Here is a 20,874-nt window from a genome sequence, read left to right as displayed (position 1 = left end):
CATCCACCAGCTCAATTTTTTTTAGCTCTCACATGTGAGTGAAAGAACGTACTGCTCATCCTTCTGTGTCTGACTTACTTGGTTTCATATAAAATCCTCTAGTCTCATCCGTGTTGTCAGGAGTAACAGGATCTCATTCTTTCTTATGGCTGAATGATGTCCCACTGTTTGAATGTATATACCATGTTGTCTTTACCCACCTGTGGATGGGAATTTAGGTTGATTCCACATCTTACTGTTGCTAATAATGCTGCAATACGCCTAATGGTGTAGATTACCTTTGATACACAGGCAGTCCCTGGGTCACTCAGGAGATAGGTTCTGCAGGCTTGTTCTTTTTTTTGAGACAGGATCTCACTACATCGCCCTCAGTAGAGTGCTGTGGCGTCACAGCTAACAGCAACCTCAAACTCTTGGGCTTACGCGATTCTCTTGCCTCAGCCTCCCAAGCAACTGGGACTACAGTTGCCCACCACATTGCCCAACTATTTTTTGTTGCAGTTGTCATTGTTGTTTAGCAGGCCCGGGCTGGGTTTGAACCTGCCAGCCCAGATGTATGTGGCTGGTACACTAATTGCTGAGCTACAGGTGCCAAGCCATGTAGGTTTGTTCTTAAACTGAATTTGTATATAAGTTGGATCAGGTGAATTTACCTTTACCTGTAACAGCCTCCATTTCTAAGTGCAAGTTGTATGTAAGTAGGATATACGTAACTTGGGCACGGCCTGTACTGATTTCCGTTCCATTGGAAAATACACAGCAGTGGGGTTGTGAGCCTGAATTGATACATTTCTCGTTTCAGTGTTTTTAGAAACCTCCACACAGACACATACTGGCTGTGCTCACTTACATTCCTGTCAGCAGCACGGCAGAGTTCCCTTTTCTCTGCATTCTCATCACCTTTGTTATTTGTTGCCTTTTTGATCATGGCCATTCTAACCAGAGTGAGATAGTATCTCATTGCGGTTTGATTTGCATTCATTTCCCTGATGACTAGTGACATTGAGCAGGTTTTCATATATTTGTTGCTTTAACTTTTAAGAAGTACTGCACATCTGTTCAGATCCCTTGCCCACTTTTTAAATCTGATTATCTTGTTTTGTTTTTTTCCGTTTTTGCTGTTGAGTAGTTTGAGTTCCCTGTATATTCTGGACTTTAGTCCATGCAGATGAATAGTTTGCAAATATTTCCTCCTGTTCTCCAAGCTGTCTTTTGTCTCTTCACTCTGTGGAATGTTTTCTTTGCTGTGCAGAAGCTTTTTAGTTTGAAATACAGTCATTTGTCTATTTTTCTTTCTTCTGCCTGTGCTTTTGAAGTCTTAACCATAAAATCTTTGCCTCTAGACCAGTGGTTCTCAACCTTCCTAATGCCACAACCCTTTAATACAGTTCCTGTGGGTGTGAGAGCCGCTGCTCTAGACCATCCCTGAAAACTTTCCCTTGTTCTCTTCAAGTAGTTTTATAGTTTTGGGTCTTATGTTTAAGTCTTTAGTCCATTTAGAGTTGATTTTTGTACCTGGTAAAGGCACCAACTTTGAAGTATTATATCACTGCCTCAGTTTTCTCATTTGTAAAATGGGCTTAATAATAGTACTTCCCTCATAAGGTTTTTGTGAAAATTAAATATGTAAACTGCTTAGCACAACAAAAACATTAAGTGCTCAATGTTAGCTACACAGAGATATAAAACTGTACATTCACCATAGTAAACTTGAATTTAGCCTCAGAAATTATGTGTTGGAGTATCAGTGCCTTTCCCCCCTTCTTTTAGAATAAACTATTTGACAATTTTCTCCTCATATAAATATAAAAGCCATTTAGTTTAGCTCTTCTAGAAACAACTTATGTAATATTTACTTTACGTCAGGCACTATTTGAAGCACTTTTCATGTATTAAGTCACTTAGCAATTACTGTAATTATAATCTCCATTTTAATAGGTGATGAAACTAAGGCCCAGAAAGTTAAGTGACTTGACCTGGGTCACACAGCCTGTAAGTGGAGGGAGGCAGGGACGGAGCCCAGCCCCAGAGTTTGTAATTTCTGCCACCTTCTATGATGCTTCTTAATACATCTAGTACTAACCACACCTTCATCTGTGGCCAACAGCTGTAGCTTTTGAATTTTAAAGAAGAGCAGCCCAAATTGGATGCCTTTAAGAAGGGAAATGGCATTTCAGACACCTGCCTCCAAAAAACGAGGAACCCTACCCCCTCGAAATAGCCTATATAATAAGCACATGAGATTGTTTTCTTAAGGAAAAACCAAATGTCACCAATTGCTTTAAAATGACATATACAGCTGGGCACTGTGGCTCATGCCTGTAATCCTAGCACTCTGGGAGTTTGAGGTGGGAGGATTGAATTCAGGGGTTCAAGACAAGCCTAAGCAAGAGCAAGACCTGTCTCTAGTAAAAATAGAAAAACTAGCTAGGCATTGTGTATGTGGGATCTGTGGTCCCAGTTACTCAGGAGACTGAGGCAAGAGGATGGCTTGAGCCCAGGAGTTCAAGGTTGCTGTGAGCTATGACCCTATGGCATTATAGCCTGGGCAACACAGTGAAATACAAAAAGAAATAAAATACAAATACAAAAAGAAAAAAAAAACCCAATATACACATGTGTTCTGATGGCAGGAGAGAGCAAGATAGCCCGTTTCTTGTTGCAGAATTTCTAGCAATAGAAATGAAGCCATAGACTGTTAGCATACATGAGGAAACAGCTGGACAAGGAAGGTGCAGAGTCTTTGGTAGCAAAGGTGGTATGTTGGGTTTTTATCCCCGTCAGTACCATGGCCACTATTTAACTGAAAGTGATGGCATCAGAGATTGACCAAAAAGGAGATAACCAGCCAGATTCTTCTGCAAGTCAGATGTTGCTTATTTTGACTTCAGAATCTACCTCAGATTTTCTTTGAATAAAAGGAATACATAATAACATATAAATATGGAAAGCTCTCTAGATTTTTCACTTTCAGTGCACTGCTGGCTTTACTCCCAGTTTCTATTCATCGTTTTGTTACTCATCTCCTCTCTTCCCCTTGCAACCTCCTTTCCCACACTTCCTACCTCTCCCCGGTGGGCTCTGTGCCCATCATTAACGGGGCACGTACTGCTAAAAGAGGCCCCAATGGAAGCCTCAGATGGCAAACTGTGAACATTAGTCCCGTTATTAAAGCATGCCTAGTCTCTTTCTTTGAAAAATTGTTCCAGTGCCACAGACTTCTAGGAGGACGAAAGCAGAAGCACTCCCTCTGTGTTTGCAGGTCTCAGCCAGGTAAGGGGACAGGACATTTAAGCTTTTTGCTTGGGGTTGGTCCAATGCCCTGTGGGTCTATATGGTGAGGGCTCAGGACAGTCAGGATGCGCAGTGTGCTTGGATTTGAGTCTCATCATTTGCTTAAAGCCACTGCTAAGATATGTATGTGAGACCTATGGGGATGAAGGCACAGCCTGCCATTTATTCACATTTTTTCATAAATTATTTGAACAGATAATTGAAAAGCCAGATAGGGCAGGTATGTCCTGACAGTGGGAAACAGAAAGGGAGAGAGAACACTAAACAGTGAGTGTAGGGAACTGGTTGAGAGAAGCAGGCCCGGGTGAGGCACAAAGAGGGCTCCTATGGAGGACAACTGGGCACGAGGTGAATACTGAAGGGTGTGGCAGGGCACTGGGCGGGGCAACAATGCACAAGTAATTCCTAAAATTCTGCGTATGGCTAGCTCTAATGTGTGTCTTGTAAACCAGGTCACCTTTTTATTTTTATTTTTTGTGTGTGCCAATTTTAAATAGAGCTTTATTTAAGACATTGCATTTTCCACTTACAATGCAGTGCTTTTAAAGTGTAATGTTATTTCCTTCCCCTGTGCACATGTTCCACATTCAAGTATTGAGAATGCCCAGTAATTCACTATAGCAGCCCAACTTTAAATCTGCCACATAATTTGCTACAAATTTGGATCCTTCAATATCTTACTGTGTGGAACAATGCTACATCTACACTTGGACTGGCTTAATCGACCTCTTCAATGGTGGGGCCAGAGGAAGCACCACCAGAAGGAGGAGCGCCACCAGCAGGGAAGCCGCCAGGCATTCCTCCAGGCATGCCCCCTGGCATTCCTCCTGCACTCTGGTACAACTTGGTAATGATGGGGTTGCAGACTTTCTCCAGCTCCTTCTGCCGATGTTCAAATTCTTCCTTCTCTGCAGTCTGGTTCTTATCAAGCCAGTTGATAATTTCATTACACTTGTCAAGAATCTTCTGTTTGTCCTCATCATTGATCTTGCCTTGAAGTTTCTCATCTTCAACAGTTGTTTTCAGGTTTAATGCATAGGACTCAAGTGAGTTCTTTGATGAAACCTTGTCCCTCTGCTTCTCATCTTCATCCTTGTACTTCTCAGCTTTCTGTACATTCAATGCCTTCCTTGCTCAAACGTCCCTTGTCGTTAGTGATGGTAATCTTATTTTCTTTTCCTGTACTCTTATCCACAGCACAGACATTGAGAATGCCATTGGCATCAATATCAAAAGTGACCTCAATCTGAGGAACATCACGGGGAGCAGGAGGTATGCCTGTAAGTTCAAACTTGCCAAGCGAGTTGTTATCCTTGGTCATGGCACGCTCACCTTCATAAACCTGGATGGGCACACCTGGCTGGTTGTCAGAGTAGGTAGTGAAGGTCTGTGTCTGCTTGGTAGTAATAGTAGTATTGCGCTTAATGAGCACAGTCATAACTCCACCAGCAGTCTCAATACCCAGAGAAAGAGGAGTGACATCCAATAGTAGCAAATCTTCAACATTCTTGGATTTGTCACCAGATAGGATGGCCGCCTGGACAGCTGCACTGTAAGCAGCAGCCTCATTGGGGTTGATGCTCTTATTCAGTTCTTTCCCATTGAAGAAGTCTTGGAGAAGCTTTTGAATCTTGGGGATATGGGTAGAACCACCAACCAGGACAATGTCATGATCTGTGACTTGTCTGGTGTGGCATCTCGAAGGGCTTTCTCTACAGGGTCCAGGGTGCCACGGAACAGATCAGCATTTAATTCTTCAAATTGGGCACGGGTAATGGAGGTATAGAAGTCAATTCCTTCATAAAGGAAATCAGTCTCAATACTGGCCTGGGTGCTGGAAGATAGGGTATGCTTAGCACGTTCGCAAGCAGTACGGAGGCGACGGACAGCACTTTTATTCTCACTGATGTCCTTCTTATGTTTGTGCTTAAACTCAGCAATAAAATGGTTGACCTTTCGGTTGTCAGAGTCTTCACCACCCAAGTGAGTTTCTCCAGCTGTAGATTTGACCTCAAAGATTCCATCCTCAATAGTGAGGATTCACACATCAAAAGTGCCACCTCCAAGGTCAAAGATGAGCACATTTCTTTCAGCTCCAACCTTTTTGTCTAAGCCATAAGCAATAGCAGCAGCAGTTGGCTCATTTATATTCCTAAGAACATTGAGACCAGCAATAGGTCCAGGATCTTTGGTAGCCTGACGCTGAGAATCATTGAAGTAAGCTGGCACTGTGACCACAGCATTGGTAACGGTCTTTCCAAGATAGGCTTCTGAAATTTCCTTCATCTTTGTCAGAACCATGGATGATACCTCCTCTGGATAGAAACTTTTTGTCCCTTCTTTGTATTCTGCTTGGACCTTGGGCCTGCCTGCATCATTTACCATCACGAAAGGCCAATGTTTCATATCAGACTGGACAGCAGCATCATCAAACCTGCATCCAATAAGACACTTGACATAAAAAACTGTGTTCGTGGGGTTCATTGCAACTTGATTTTTTGCAGCATCACCAATCAATCATTTGGTGTCAGTAAAGGCAACATAACTTGAGTGGTTCAGTTTCCCTGATCATTAGCAATTATCTCTACTTTTCCATGCTGGAAGACACTGCACAAGAGTAGATGATGCCAAGATCAATACCAACTGCAGGTCCCTTAGACATGGTTGCTTACTTGTAGAGCCAGCACGGATTGCATAGGACACACAGAAGACCCAGGCGCTGCCACGGTGTTCAGTCCAGGTTACCTTTTTAATAGCGGAGGAAGCTCTCAACTGGTGGCTTGGATGCCTCAACCCAAATCCCCTGACTGTACTGGGGCACGGCCCCCCCTGCCCCACATGCTCCAGGGAAACACTAGACAACGAAGTCCTTTCCTGGCACAGCCATTTCCAGAAGAAGCTAAGTCATCGGGCTTGACCTGACATGTCACACTCAGCACATGCAGACATGCTTACTTTCTCAGCCTCTTTTATCTCCTTTCCATAGGTGAGTTCCCTGTAAGAGAATTTTGGTTGGACCAGTGCAAACTCCACATATTCTTTTTCTTATTGTTGCTGTTAATCTTAGAAATCATATTCCTAGAGAGTTAAAAGAAGGTGAACTCATACTAAATACGTATACCGAAAAAAAAAATTCAGAATCAAATACCCAGTAATAATACTTGTCTTAAATTTACCCGAAAAACTACAGGGTACCTTTGTGTTTAACTACTGTTATTAATCTGGATGGGTTACAGTTTTATGAAATGAGTTCTATACTTGCATAATCAGATATAAAGCTCTCTCAGTAGGGGCTCCTCCTCTCTATCGCCTGAGGGCTACACTATGAAATGCGATTCCAAATCTCTAGAGACTCTCTCTGGGCACAAATTTTAAATAAATAATGATCTATTGTTAAACCTCATAATAAATAAAGAAGAGTCTAGTCTACAGGAACCAGGAGAGTGCTGAAAAACATTGATGGAAAGAATGTTTTAATCTCTTTAGTTCATAGAAATATACCAATTCCAGTGGGCAAATCAACAACAACACTGAGCTCTGTCGTAAGCACACACATTGAAAGCCAGTAGCTGCGGCTGCAATGAAACATACTGCAATGGGTGAGCTCTCAAATCAGCCTCAGGACTGACTGCAAGGTCCTCTGCTCCTAAAAGACTTCCGGAAGAAGATTTAATATCAAGTCACTCCTATTCTGAGAGTGTAAGAGGTGAAAACCAGAAACCACTTGCCTGAGTGACGAATAATTTAACTTGGATGTGCTAAATTACTCTGAGCAACAGAGAAAACTGACAAAGCCACTCCTTCCTTACTCAATGGCTATCATGGTAATAGCCATCATCACTGGGCATACACTGGGTTCTTCATATAACCGATGGTCTGTCAATACTCAGTTTCATGCATACTAATTTATATGTTAAATACATTTTGCAGATTTTTTTCCAGAAGCAATTATACAAACATCTGCCCAGTTGGGAGTTTTGGACTAGGGACTGGGAGACAAGACTTCTCCTTCAGTGTTTTCCTGTATAAACTGTGTAAATGTATTCACCAGACCTTGCAAATCAGAGCACCAGTTCTCGACCTTTCTGGGCATGAGGGGTGCTGTATCATGTCAAACAATTTTATGATTCCTTTGTACCACACATGGACTCTTAACATTTAATAATGGCTGCTAGTATGTCTGATGCACACTTGGAACATATGCAATAGTTTGGAGGAATCAGGGGTCCACAGCCCACGGGGGGTGGCCAGCATGCAGACCTTGTGATTGAATGCTGTGTATTTTCTAGGCTAAGGCATTCTTGGCCTGTAGGTGGCTGGATGAATCTAGTGGTGGTAGAAGGTCCTGGTGGGGCGTTTTCCATGATGCCAGCATAACAGTGAGTGTCAGTAGCTCAGGAATGTGAGTCACAAGAGCGACACTCTGTGGCTAACAGTCTCACTCACCCAGGAGCCAAACTATCATGATGCAGGCGTTCTCTACTGGCCTCTGCTAAATAACTGTGGGTCACAACCAAGAAACACTCTTCCCAGCCCAGAGCACCCTGAGCACCAATCCTGACAGTCTCTCGGAGGCACAGATAGCTCATATGCTGAGAGGGAAATAGGCGCAGAGAGTAAATAACTTGCTCAAGATCAGGGCTGGTAAGTGGCTGGCATGAAATCTGTCTTACTCCTAAGCCCATGTTCTTTCAGTTTTCTACAGGGCTGGGTGTTTGTTCTTTTGGTTTCTTTGAAATACTGTTCATTTCACTTTGATGACAGTTATGTTCTTTAATCCCTGCGTAGATAGATTTCTGCCATTTTGTTCCTGAGATGTGTCTTCTTTCACATTTAAGCTGACGAAACAGTGCCCTGAGTGCATAGGCTGTGGAGTACAGGACACAATGAGAGAACTAACATATGCATTATTTTTTCTATTCTATCTTCTATTTTGTGTAAAGGCACACAGTGATTTCTCTATAATCATTTGTTAGGGTTTATACGTACTTTCACCAAGTAAGAAGCACAGTCACAGTGAGGCCCAAATTAAAATAAGAGGCACACACAGGCACAGAGCAACTGTGTAATCTGTGATGCACAAGGGACCATAATGAGCCTCAGGATCACTTCAGTTTTTAAGGTCTGCAAAATGTTCAGCTAGTAATGAACAGTACATTCTAATAATGGTAGAATGTACCTAGATTTAAATACTGGGTGATCTGCACATCATTTAGTGTTAGGTCTCCGCAGGGTTATCTTCTCCATGCAAGGGATGCCAGGGACGCTGCACTTGCTAAGAGGGTCAGCCATGGACGAGCTCCCTGGGGTCTCCCAGCCACACAGAACTACATGGCCAACTTGTGCTTTTGGCTCTGGATTGATGATGCCTAATAGGCTCCTAGGCCGTATTCCTGGGTGGCAGATGGACAGACAGCTTTGTTTGGCACCTATCACAGAAATATTAGAACGATTTGGGCCCTGTGTGCAGGGAAACTATCTAATCATCTGTATTATGGCACTAGTATTCTGTTAATGCAAAATACTTTTCAATATTTATAGGAATTCAAGAGAAGTAATGATTTTCTTTTATATATTTCAACACTTCTTTCCTTGCCTCCCATTTACATTCCTTTAAAATGAAATTTTCATTACTCCCATTTCAATTTCTAATGTTGCTTTCTATGTCTATGAAGTGATAGCCCAGGTGACTTTATAATAAATTTCTCTTCAGTCCTATGATTGTTTGCAGTGTACAAAACCCACATAGGAGAGTCTGAGTTATGAATATAGGTCTATTTTATAATAATTCACTTTTATCTTGAAAGAAAGATCTGAAATTCAATTTCTTTTTGTCTCTCTATATTTTCTTTCCATAGGCAGGGAAGCTTGCTTTATCTCTGTTCCATTTTAATTCTGCATTATGTTTGATAAGACTTTCTTTTTTTCGTGGTATTAACACCTGATTTCATATACATAGCTATTTTTCTCTTGTAGTTCTAAGATAAAAGTTTCTAAAAATATTTGTCTAAAATATTCACCAAATATCCTTCAATGATTATTTGTGAACCACTCTATGATTCTTTAATGTAATCCACACAAAACCTGCATTTTGCATTTATGAAGGATTACTTGTCTGAGAAAATATTAACTTTGCATATACATGTGTCCTTTGGTCTCTTAATGAAATTTGCTTTATGTACCTATGGTTTGCAAGTTAGCAAAAGTGTCTGAAAGACTCCAGGGGACAAAATAATCATTTATATAAATGTAAAGCTTATCAAGTCTAAGGGATTCCAAAGAATTCTGGAAAATTTACAGTACTCTCCAAACCACAAAAGCAAAAATATGACAGCTGTTTAACAGCCTTCAGCCACAGTGTACAGCAGTGAGGGTGGATGTCACAGTATCTTGGTGAAATTTCATGCAGGATAATTACCTATGTGAGAACTAGAACACAGAATTTTAAAATTCTATAATACATCAAATCATTTTAGTGCCACCAAAAGATACCAAGTAATTGATTGGGCTTTTTAGGTTATTCAAAATGCATTCTCTCATGCTTACAGGCTTATTACTAAAGTTATTTTAAAGGACACAAACAAACAGATGCATAGGCCAGGAATGAGGGAGGGGCTGGAGCATCAGCACCTTCTCCAGGTATCTGCGCACCAGCAGTCCCACAGGGTCAGCTATCTGGATGCTCTTTGAACTTGTCCTTTTGGGTTTTTACGGAGGTTTCATTTCATAGGCATGAGAGATTAAACGACTGGCTTTTGATCAGTTTAAACTTCAGTCCTTCTTACCTCCCCAGAAATTGAGGGGTAGGGCTGATCCCTTCAATCCTGCCTTGGTCTTTCTGGTGACCAGCGCCCCTCCTGAAGCTACTTAGGGCCTGCCAACCATCAGGCAACTCTTAATATTCAAAAAGGTATTACTTTGGCAATTCCAAGGATTTTAGTAGTTATATGTCAGGAAATGGGAAAGACCAAAAAAAAATTTCACAGTATCATAGTCCACCTCCAATCCCCTAATAGGATCTCTTATATCAAAAGGATACTTGATTCAAAAGATACAGGCACATTATTAGAATTCCATTCAGTTATTAATATTATAATTAGTCCAGTCCAACATATTGTATAACTCTTGGCCATTCAGGTTTGCAAGCTTCCATTCAGACTTGTCAGGTTCCAAAAGCAGGAGTGGTCATCTCTTGCTGGGAGCCTCTTTTGAGGTGCTAATGGAGTTCTCTCATTATATAACCAGGCATTTATTTCTTTACCTTTAGTTACTATTTTTCCTTTTCTATATTTATACTGAAATTTCCCATCTCAGGAAGGAACACCAGGGTCAGCTACTGCACTGATCTGGACTGCAGCCAGCAACACAAGTCTAGCAAGGGCCTTCACGTCAGTCCACTCCCATGCACACAGAGCCAGCTTATACAGGTACCAACTATCAGAAAACACACCTGCATTCACTGTTAACCTCAGTTTTGTTAGATGAAGTGAAGGTGCAACCACCTAGAGGCCTTTAGAGATTCAGGTATGAGGTTTAAAAACAGAGTTATAGTTTCAAAGCTTATTTTTTAAGCAAAGTAATAAGGGGCTGAATTTGCAAACAGACTTTTCTTATTATAACTTTATTATTTTGGCACAAAGTCATGAATCTGATATCAAATACATTACATGCCACAAGACAACATATAACTATAAGGTTGTCCAACATATTTAATGACAATGATGGTAGTGAAGAGATAAAATAATTTCAAAATACGTGATCTGGGAACTTATTAAAGAAAACACTACTTAGACTTAGGCAGATGAGTTTGTATGTTCTAAACACACCAGATTCTATGGTTACTCACTGACATACTCAATGTAAACTAAAAATAAAATCCTAGGCCCCCCACTGACTAAATGGACCCCCCTTGGCCAAGGGGACCTCAGAAAACCCTTAAAACTGAGTTCCTGGCCATGAAGAGAAGGAAGGCCAAACAGACCTCCTTATCACCCTTTCCTTTGGAGTTTAGACACAACGAATGACCAGCATTAACATTAAAATGAGACTATAAGAGTGACAAAACAGACAGTTTGTCGCAATAAGACAGCAAATCATAAATAGGACCTAACACCATGCGAGGCCAAGGTTCAGTCTCACCTGCAGCCATAAATTTGCTCAGCACATCACTCTGAGTAGGTGCACTGTGGCTTGTTGTAGGATTAGCAGACTTCCTTATCAAAATTTGAAACATTCCCTTCTACTGACTCTAAGCTTTTAGATAAAGCTTTATTCCTTCAACCAATTATAAATTAAATAATCTCCGAATCCACATATAACCTGTAAGCCCTACTCTTCCCCCTTAGCTTTGAGATGTCTTGTCTTTTTGGGCCAAACCAATGTACGTCTTCCACATACTGATTTATGATGTTACCTGCAATTCCTGCTTCCATAAAATGTGTAAAACCAAACTACAACCTGACACTTTCTCAGGACCTCTTGAGACTGTGTATCTCTGGGTCATGGTCATTTTTGGTGGCTCACAATAAACCTTTTAAAAATATTTTAGAGCCATTAAAAATGTCCCCCACAAAACAGCCTGTATGTACATATATGTACATATGAAGCAGGCAGCCCGCCACGGCTCAGCCTGCATGTGCGTGTATGTACGTATGAAGCAGGCAGCCCGCCACGGCTCAGCCTGCATGTGCGTGTATGTACGTATGAAGCAGGCAGCCCACCACGGCTCAGCCTGCATGTGCGTGTATGTTACGTATGAAGCAGGCAGCCCGCCACGGCTCACAGTCATCAGTGAGGCCTCTCTAGCACTGCTTCCTCTCCTCCATGATGCAGATAATGGTAACTGAATCCTTCCCTCTTGCTGTTCAGTTCTACAAGAAGAGATAGCTATGTGGATATACAAATTATAATACTGGAAATTACAAGCTTGAAGGTGATGCTTAGAGGTAGGCTTTCTTCAGAAGCAGGTGTGATATGAACAACATGGCTATATTTTCTACTTCTCCCCTCTAAGCTAACCTTGTAACTCTGACAAGCAGGAAAATGTGGCAGAAGAAATACTATGACATGCTCAAGTATAGGCCTCTCGAGAGGCCCTGCGGCTTCCACTTTTGTCCACCTGGAACACTCCTGACAGCCTGTAAGGAAATCCAGGTGAGAGATCACACAGTGAGAGAAGGAGGCCCACCCTGCAGTCAGCACGAGCGCCCAGGCCTGGGAGTGAGGCTGTGCTATGCGCAGGCCTAGGAGCTCCCCAGACAGGAGCCGTGAAAGCAATCCTAGGGGAGGGGAGCGTAAGACCACTCATCTGAGCCCAGCTCAGACTCTGACAGAATAATAACAAGTAAACAGTTTTGTGTTAAGCACTAGGTTTTGGGGTAGTATTTTATGAATTAATAGATCATTGGCACAATGGATTTATTAACACATGAACACTCCTGAGAATGGTAGCCCGACAGTGGGAATGGGCAGGGCAGGGATTCGAGACAGAAGGAAACCATCACTGCTCAGGGAGTGGCGGGGGTGTGCTACTTGTCTCTTTCTCATCCACACCTGATAGAAACTTGCTACAGCCACCTTCTCACTGGTGCAGTCATTTCTCCTACTCAGCTTCTCATCTTCAACTTTGAATTCATTTTATTTGGCTTTTTGGGGGTGGGGTTGGGGGTGGGGGCTATACACCTGAATTTTCCCTCTTTCAAGATTTTCTGCACTGATGTTTGCAGGTTATTTAAGAGGCACCTCTTTTATATACTGCTTCTTGGGTATTTCTGCCTCCAGCGAATGACGCTTCCAGAGGGCTCTACCCTGTCTCAAGTTTCCATACTACTATTTCCAGTCTAATGTAAAGAGAAGAAACATAAAATTTAAATACCCGGCATATTGAAGCCAGTTAATTAAGAGGTAAACTTCCCTGAGGGATTTTGATGTCAGATTAGAATATGGCCCTAAGCCATCAACAACGATTAACTATTTTGGGGATGTATCCAGTATCAGAATGCAGGAGAATGTGAACAGTTTATAATTATTTACATAAAAAGCATATAAAGTTGGGAGAGGCAGAAGGCCAGTAGATAAATTGATTTGCTTCTTGAGGGAAGGGAGAGAGGGGGGAGGTGGGTGGAGGGAGGGTGATTGGTGGGATTACACCTGCGGTGCATCTTACAAGAGTACATGTGAAACTTAGTAAATGTAGAATATAATTATCTTAACACAATAACTAAGAAAATGCTAGGAAGGCTACATTAACCAGTGTGATGAAAATGTGTCAAACTGTTTATAAAACCAATGGATGGTGCCCCATGATCGCATTAATGTACACAGCTATGATTAAATACTAATAAAAAAATACATGTAGCACTCACTATTTTCCAGGCACTGTTCCATATAATGTAAAGAGAACCAATAATGGGGAAAAAGTGGGGAGCAAGAAACCATTGGAGCAAAGAAATGAGTAAGTCAATTGTGTCTATATAAATGGAGACAAAATCCTTGATGGCTTCAACATTCTAGGTAGAAGGGAGGCACTGGAAAGGGGTAAAGTGCAAATATGCCTAAGTTGTCTTCCTGTTCTCAAATAAGAGGTTAGGATTAGGAGGTGAAAGGAAAGGCCTTAAGAAGCAGATACTGATGAACAGAGGGGTGGCAATACTGCTATCAGAAAGAGGAATGTGAGGGAAAAAGTGTCAATTAGAATAAAAGGAACTACTCTATTTAACATATTTCCAAAAAGTAGAATGTTCCAAAAAGATATGTTTATGATACTAAATGGCAAATGTAGCAAATAGTGAGAACAACAGGGAATCTAGACAACTAGTGAGATCAGGGCAAGAACGAAAGACACACAAATCAGTACAGATGCAGTTAGAAGGCTTTCATGGGGGATAATCAGTGCAGATGCGGTCTAGAAGGCTTTCACGGGGATAATCAGTGCAGATGTGGTCTAGAAGGCTTTCACGGGGGTAATCAGTGCAGATGCGGTCTAGAAGGCTTTCATGGGGGATAATCAGTGCAGATGCGGTCTAGAAGGCTTTCACGGGGATAATCAGTGCAGATGCGGTCTAGAAGGCTTTCATGGGGGCTAATCAGTGCAGATGCGGTCTAGAAGGCTTTCATGGGGATAATCAGTGCAGATGTGGTCTAGAAGGCTTTCACGGGGATAATTAGTATAGATGCGGTCTAGAAGGCTTTCATGGGGATAATCAGTACAGATGCGGTCTAGAAGGCTTTCATGGGGATAATCAGTGCAGATGTGGTCTAGAAGGCTTTCACGGGGATAATTAGTATAGATGCGGTCTAGAAGGCTTTCATGGGGGCTAATCAGTGCAGATGCGGTCTAGAAGGCTTTCATGGGGATAATCAGTGCAGATGTGGTCTAGAAGGCTTTCACGGGGATAATTAGTATAGATGCGGTCTAGAAGGCTTTCATGGGGATAATCAGTACAGATGCGGTCTAGAAGGCTTTCACAGGGATAATCAGTACAGATGCGGTCTAGAAGGCTTTCACGGGGCCCACGGATGAGATGTCACAGGAGGAACCTCGGCAGTGTTGGCACAAGGAGGAAGGCAGCATCAGAAGCCAACAGCAAACAGGGACGAGATGATGTCCTCCTAAGCCAGCAACTTTACCTCCAGGAATGAAAATGGAGGCAGCTTTGTGTATTTTAATAACACCATCACTAATGGAGAGAGGGCCGTTCAAATTCCAAATTCCAGCCATGTGTACACACCAGAGTAATTATGGAATGACCAGTGTGTGGTCTGATTATTAAACAGCCAATGACATGTTACTTTGGGTAGAAGTTGTGCTTGCTTCACTACTCAGTTTATTTGAAGCAAGGCTGGTCAGGTCCCCTGGCAATATGTTATTGGGAGCAAATGTATCTTTGAGAAAGAAAGAGCAAATCTACTAGGCCTTTCCAGCTATAAACTCAGAACCAATTTTTTTTTTTTTAAATGCTAACTGGTTTACACAGTTTAGGTATTTTGGTGACTGTTAATATAAGAAGAAGCAAAACAATCATTATACAGATAAGAAATTGGCTTTATTTTCTGAATATTTCCATAATCCATTATGTTAGCTATAGGATAGACATATAAAGCTCATCAAACTGCCATGAAGCTATTGTCTAATACCATGTCTGGCACCTAGAATAGTCTAAAAGATTTTCTTCATATTGTGGATCATATTTAGTCAGATTATCAAAGAATACACTAAGCAGCAGTAATGTTTTAAAATAAATGGTCAATATTTTCTTTAAAATAAAACTAAATTGTATGTATCAAAAGGATGTTTATTCTCCAGATAGTAGTGGAAGAGCAGATGCTTATTTTTAGACCAATATTCACAATGGTTTTCCTCTAAAAATTGCCTTACCTAGTTCTTTCCAACAATAACAGAATTTCATTCTAGTAGTTCTATGATAAACTACTAATGGTACAGGAAGATGATTCAAGAGAAGGATAAGCCTTCCTGCTCTGAGAGATATGTGGCAGAGAGAAAAAAGTTCAACCTCAAAGAAGGGATCATCAGCTGCTAAAAAGTCAAAGGCATTCATTGTATTTAGTAAAATTCCAACAGTGTTCAAGGGAGTGACAGCCAAATGTTTTAGTTGATATGATCATGATGGCTATGGATTGAATGTTTGTGTCCTGACCCCCACATTCAAATGTTTATATTCTAACATCCAATGTGATACTATTATATTTTTTATTTTATATTTTTTAGAGACAGAGTCTCACTTTGTTACCCTCACTAGAGTGCCATGGTGTCACAGCACATAGCAATCTCCAACTCCTGGGCCTAGGCGATTCTACTGCCTCAGCCTCCCTAGTAGTTGGGACTACAGGTGCCCAGCACAATGCCCCACCATTTTTTTTGTTGTTGTTGTTGCAGTTTGGCCGGGGCTGGGTCTGAACACGCCACCCACGGTAGGAGGTGGAGCCTCTGGGAGGTAGGTAGTTCATGAGGGTGAAGTCCTTGTGAATGGAACTGGTGCCTTTATGAAAGAGAGAGCTGGTTTTCTCTCTCTGTCCTGTCATGTGAAGATACAAAGAGAAGACAACCTGGCCATCTGCAAATAAAAGCAGGCCCTGGCCAGAGACGGCATCTGTATAACAGCGGTCAGACGAGGGTATGATGGGGCACAAACGAGGAAGCCGGTGGACGGCAGAGGGATCAGAAAAGCCTCCTGCTGGAACAGAGCCTTGCTCAAGGATTATATTTGCTAGGGCAAAAAATCTCTCAGGCTTTTCCTTGCATAAAGGATTGACTAAATCGTTTTTCCAGTGTTATCTGTATAGAACTTTATTCTAACATAATCAGTATCATAAAATAGTCTGAACTTTTGTACTAAGTTCTACCAAAATTTAAATGTTTGGTTGTTTCATCAGGCCCTTACCCCCAAAATAAATAAAACATCAGGTATTTTTTTAAAGGAGGCATACAAAAGGTCTACATATGACACCTGAGAAAGTCTTCCTAGAAATGTTACTAAAAAAAGTAAAAGGAAAGGGGAAAGCCAAGTAACCAAAATAACATTTCCAAAGTATTTTGATACGGAAGTCTCCAGAAAAGGCAATAGGAGATAGTCTGTGCAGAAGACAAAGCCTGAAACAAGGCAGGTAAGTGAGCAAGAACCAAGTGGTGGAAGAGTCTGATTATGTAGGTCATTGATCTGAGAACTAAGACTGTAATAAAACTATTAGAAGTTAAAAACATAGAAGATATTTGTGACCTCGGTTACTAAGGAATTCTTAGATACACCACCAAAAGCATGATTAATAAAATAAAATAATATAGTCTAAAATAATTAGACTTCATCAAAATTAGAGACTTTTCCTCTTAGAACAGCAGTTCTGAACCTGTGGGTCATGACCCCTTTGGGGGTCGAAAGACCCTTTCACAGGGGTCACCTAAATATATCCTGCATATCAGATATTTACATTACGATTCATAACTGTAGCAAAATTGCAGGGATGAAGTAGCAACAAAAATAATATGGTTCCACAACATGAGGAACTGTATTAAAGGGTCGCGGCATTAGGAAGGTTGAGAACCGCTGACCTAGAAGATAAGTAAAGGGAAGGATAGGCCAACGACTGAGAGAAAGTATCTGCAAAATACCTGATGAAAGATTTGCGTCTAAAAAATATGACAAATGCTTATGACTTAATAAGAAGACAACAGCTTTAAAAATATGTAAGGTACCTCAAAATTCTTAAATACATTCCATTATAAAGTTACTAGTGTTATTAAGGAACTTGGGATGGTATGTTACCATGGGTTACTTTAAATGGGATTACAAAATAATTTAGGGACCACATAGTCAAATAATTTATTTTTATGTTAATAAACCAAGCAAATATATGTATTAAAATACTGCTTCTCTTTAATATATTAAAATGCTTCTCAGGATAAGTTTTCTGCTTTTAAAAAATTACCTTGGTGGGATTTTGTTCAGTCATTTCCACAAGACCCGCACCCCTATGGCCAGTATTTGCGAGCGAGGTGATAGCCTCATGATAGCCTCTTCTACAGCTCAACAGCTCACCCATCTACATGGCACTCATACTTTCTGTTTTGGTCTGTTTTGTAAAATAGTCCATCTACAATTCAACAATGTATTTTATATTATTTATCTTAAGATACTATCCCATGAACAAAATGTTGGTGTTTATATTAATATCCAAATAAAATAATGATGATTGCTTTTTTCTTCCTTTAAGAGATTACAACGACAAATTCTTACAAAAGAAACAAAGACCTAGAACTCTTGTTACTGAAACAGATTGAGTTATTCTATGAAATGTCATGAAACTTATTTATAGATTGCCTATTATTTATTTTTAAAGATACTAATAGTACAAAAATGAGTTGAGAGTAAAGTATTCCTGGAAAAGTATATACATATTTTAGGCCACTATAAATATTTAGTAAATTATTTCACAATTCTTATGGCCTCAAAATTAAAAAAAATTTTTTTAAAATATCAATTGCAAAAGCATCCCATAGAAACCAATAGAAAAGTACAATTCCATCAGGAACCCGTCACACACAATGGCACTGGGAGAGGGACAATAAGCAATGCCACACTTTGCTTTAAACAACTGCTCCCATTTTTCTTATTTTTAATCTTATGCATCCACTTTGCTTTTGATCTTTGCACTTGGTGTTTATGTATGACAAGTCCCTCAAAACCTTTAGTGTACCATGAAGAGATAGAATTTGAAAAAGGTCATTATGCTCAGAGTGGCAAATAAAAAAATAATACATCAAGGTGTGGTTTTCCTTCCAACTCCCACCTTTAGCACCCAATCAGTCTTCCAGATTCCCAAGAGAAAGTTCAGGTTATTTTTAGTTTAAATTCAGAATTTAGACAGAAAAATTCTCAGCATGTCTTTATAAGTAACATAATTGGTCTGGTCCCTAAGGTTTGTCTCTCCCTTCCTCTGTAAAGCAGAAAGTGGGCACAACAAGAGAGGCAGTGAAGTTGGTCAAGGGCTGCCAAGTTGTGTCTACTTTGGTATTTTTATTATTATTATTTTTTTTTTTGGTTTTTGGCCGGGGCTAGGTTTGAACCCACCACCTCCGGCATATGGGACCGGCGCCCTACTCCTTGAGCCACAGGCGCCGCCCTACTTTGGTATTTTTAAATTAAAAAATATAAAATTAGAGGCAATAGAAATAAAAACCAGTAGCAAGACACAGAAGAAGGTGACCTGGACCAGGATTTGGATGAATTTATTTATTTAGTGAAAAGAACTAAAAATTAACAGCTCCAGGTACGAAAACATAGGAAAAATATTTTACATGATGGGTTAGCATCTTTTTACAGCAAACTATGACTAGATGCTTCTAGAACAGGAACGTTGTCTAAGAGATACCTGTGGGTGTCACTGACAATCTGCTTGGTAGATTACCGCAGCCATGTCTATTCTGTGCAGAGCCAGTGGGAGAGGCCTGGGAGAGACATTCACAGACTATAGATGATGACTCTGCATTCATGATTTTGACCTTCAAATATCACTGAAGTTTTCAAGTAAAAATGTTTCCTTTTAGCGCCTCTGTATCTTAGTTATAATCCCTGAATCTCATTTTGAGAAACAGGATTCTATTGACACTGTTTAAAGAATCCTTTTAACACTTACTGTACTACACACTCCACAATATTTCTTCACAAATATTGTCTTGTCTTATAAATTAGTATCTATTTTCTATTTTTTTGACATGTTCTCTTTCTAGTAAGGTTTTAAGCTCTTTAAAGAAAATAACTATCTAATTAGAGTTGCTATCAGCATCCATTCATTCATTCAACAAAGTGATTCCTGTTCATAGCACCAATTGGTTACTGGCTACTGGTTGTAGCACATAATTAAAATATAAGTTAGAATGTGACATGATGTTATAAGAAAAACAGATGGTAGCAGAGAGAAGGTAAGGATCATTTCTGACTGGTGAATGGCAGAAGAATCTATGAAGGAAAGAATAAGCTGAGTCCCTTAAAGAAGACCAGGGTTTTAAAAACTATATTAAAAGTTGAAAATAATATCTATTATCTTGTTTTCCTACTATAAAAATACCACATTTACTGTTAAGAAAAAAATGGAAAATATAGAATCAGCTAAAATGGGGGGAATAACAGCAGCCACTTATTTACCAAGCAGCCAGAGGTAAAGATGACTGAGACGGCTTGAACATGCCTCAAGTTGTTTTTTCAGAGGTTCATTTTCTTTTTTGAGTGGGGATTCATTGTGGGTATAAGAAACCACGTTACACTGATTGCATTTGTTAGGTATAGTCTCTCTTATAATTATGTCTTGCCCCCAAAAGGTGTGGCGCACACCGAGACCCCACCCCACTCCCTCCTTCCCTCTAGAAGTTCATTTTTTAAACATGTGATTAAGCATAATGTATTATACCATTTTTGTTTTACCTAGCAACATATTAACTCATATTTTCATAATTATTCTTCCCACAAAATTATTTATAATGACATAAAATTCTTTTAATAACATTATAATTATTTTTAATAACTTTCATTCCCGGACCCACTAATATTTATTTAAGACATTTTGGCTTTTAAGAATAGGTAGGATTTTAATCAGGAAAGAACTGGCAGTGAGTAGAGGGAGAAAGAAAGGAAGAATGTTCTAAGCAGAGGGCAAACCTGAGCAAAGGTGTGGAGATGAGGGAGAGAGATGTGGACTCAGGAAAGGGTGAGCACTTCAGTTTCTGGGGAGGATCTGTGCACTGTAAGTGCATGACACTCAGCCAGACTCTGGAGAGTCTGCAGTGCCAACTATTATCAGAAAGCAACACTGGGCCACTGAAGGTTTCTTGAGAGAGATATGTGAAATGGAGCTGATATTCAGAAGAATTTTGAAGCACAAATAGATGGAGGATTGACACGGAATGGAGGCCATAATTTTAAGAGATTGACGTTCTCAAGTGAAGCATCTCCTTGCTATCATTTTTTCTATTTCGTGTCTCAAAGACTCCCCAGCTCCTTTATATAAAATACAGACTATGTTAAAAAAAAAAAAAAACAACGTTTTTTTTCTTTTAATGTAGATTTTCCC

The 20,874-nt window shown here is 40.3% G+C and overlaps 1 protein-coding gene and 1 pseudogene across 4 annotated transcripts in view; both read right to left on the bottom strand.

Moving 5' to 3' along the window:
* FER (FER tyrosine kinase) overlaps positions 1–20,874 on the bottom strand; it is a 392,818-nt gene that overhangs the window by 10,964 nt on the left and 360,980 nt on the right. The gene's annotated exons all lie outside the window — the stretch shown is intronic.
* On the bottom strand, positions 3,775–5,956 carry LOC128568844 (heat shock cognate 71 kDa protein-like; annotated as a pseudogene). Its single transcript, XR_008375235.1, has one exon. The product of XR_008375235.1 is annotated as a heat shock cognate 71 kDa protein-like (transcript).

This window comes from Nycticebus coucang, chromosome 17, assembly GCF_027406575.1.
Source record: "Nycticebus coucang isolate mNycCou1 chromosome 17, mNycCou1.pri, whole genome shotgun sequence".
Taxonomy (NCBI): Eukaryota; Metazoa; Chordata; class Mammalia; order Primates; family Lorisidae; genus Nycticebus; species Nycticebus coucang.
The sequence above is the reverse complement of the archived record's forward strand: the minus strand, read 5'-3'. Positions and strand labels throughout refer to the sequence as shown.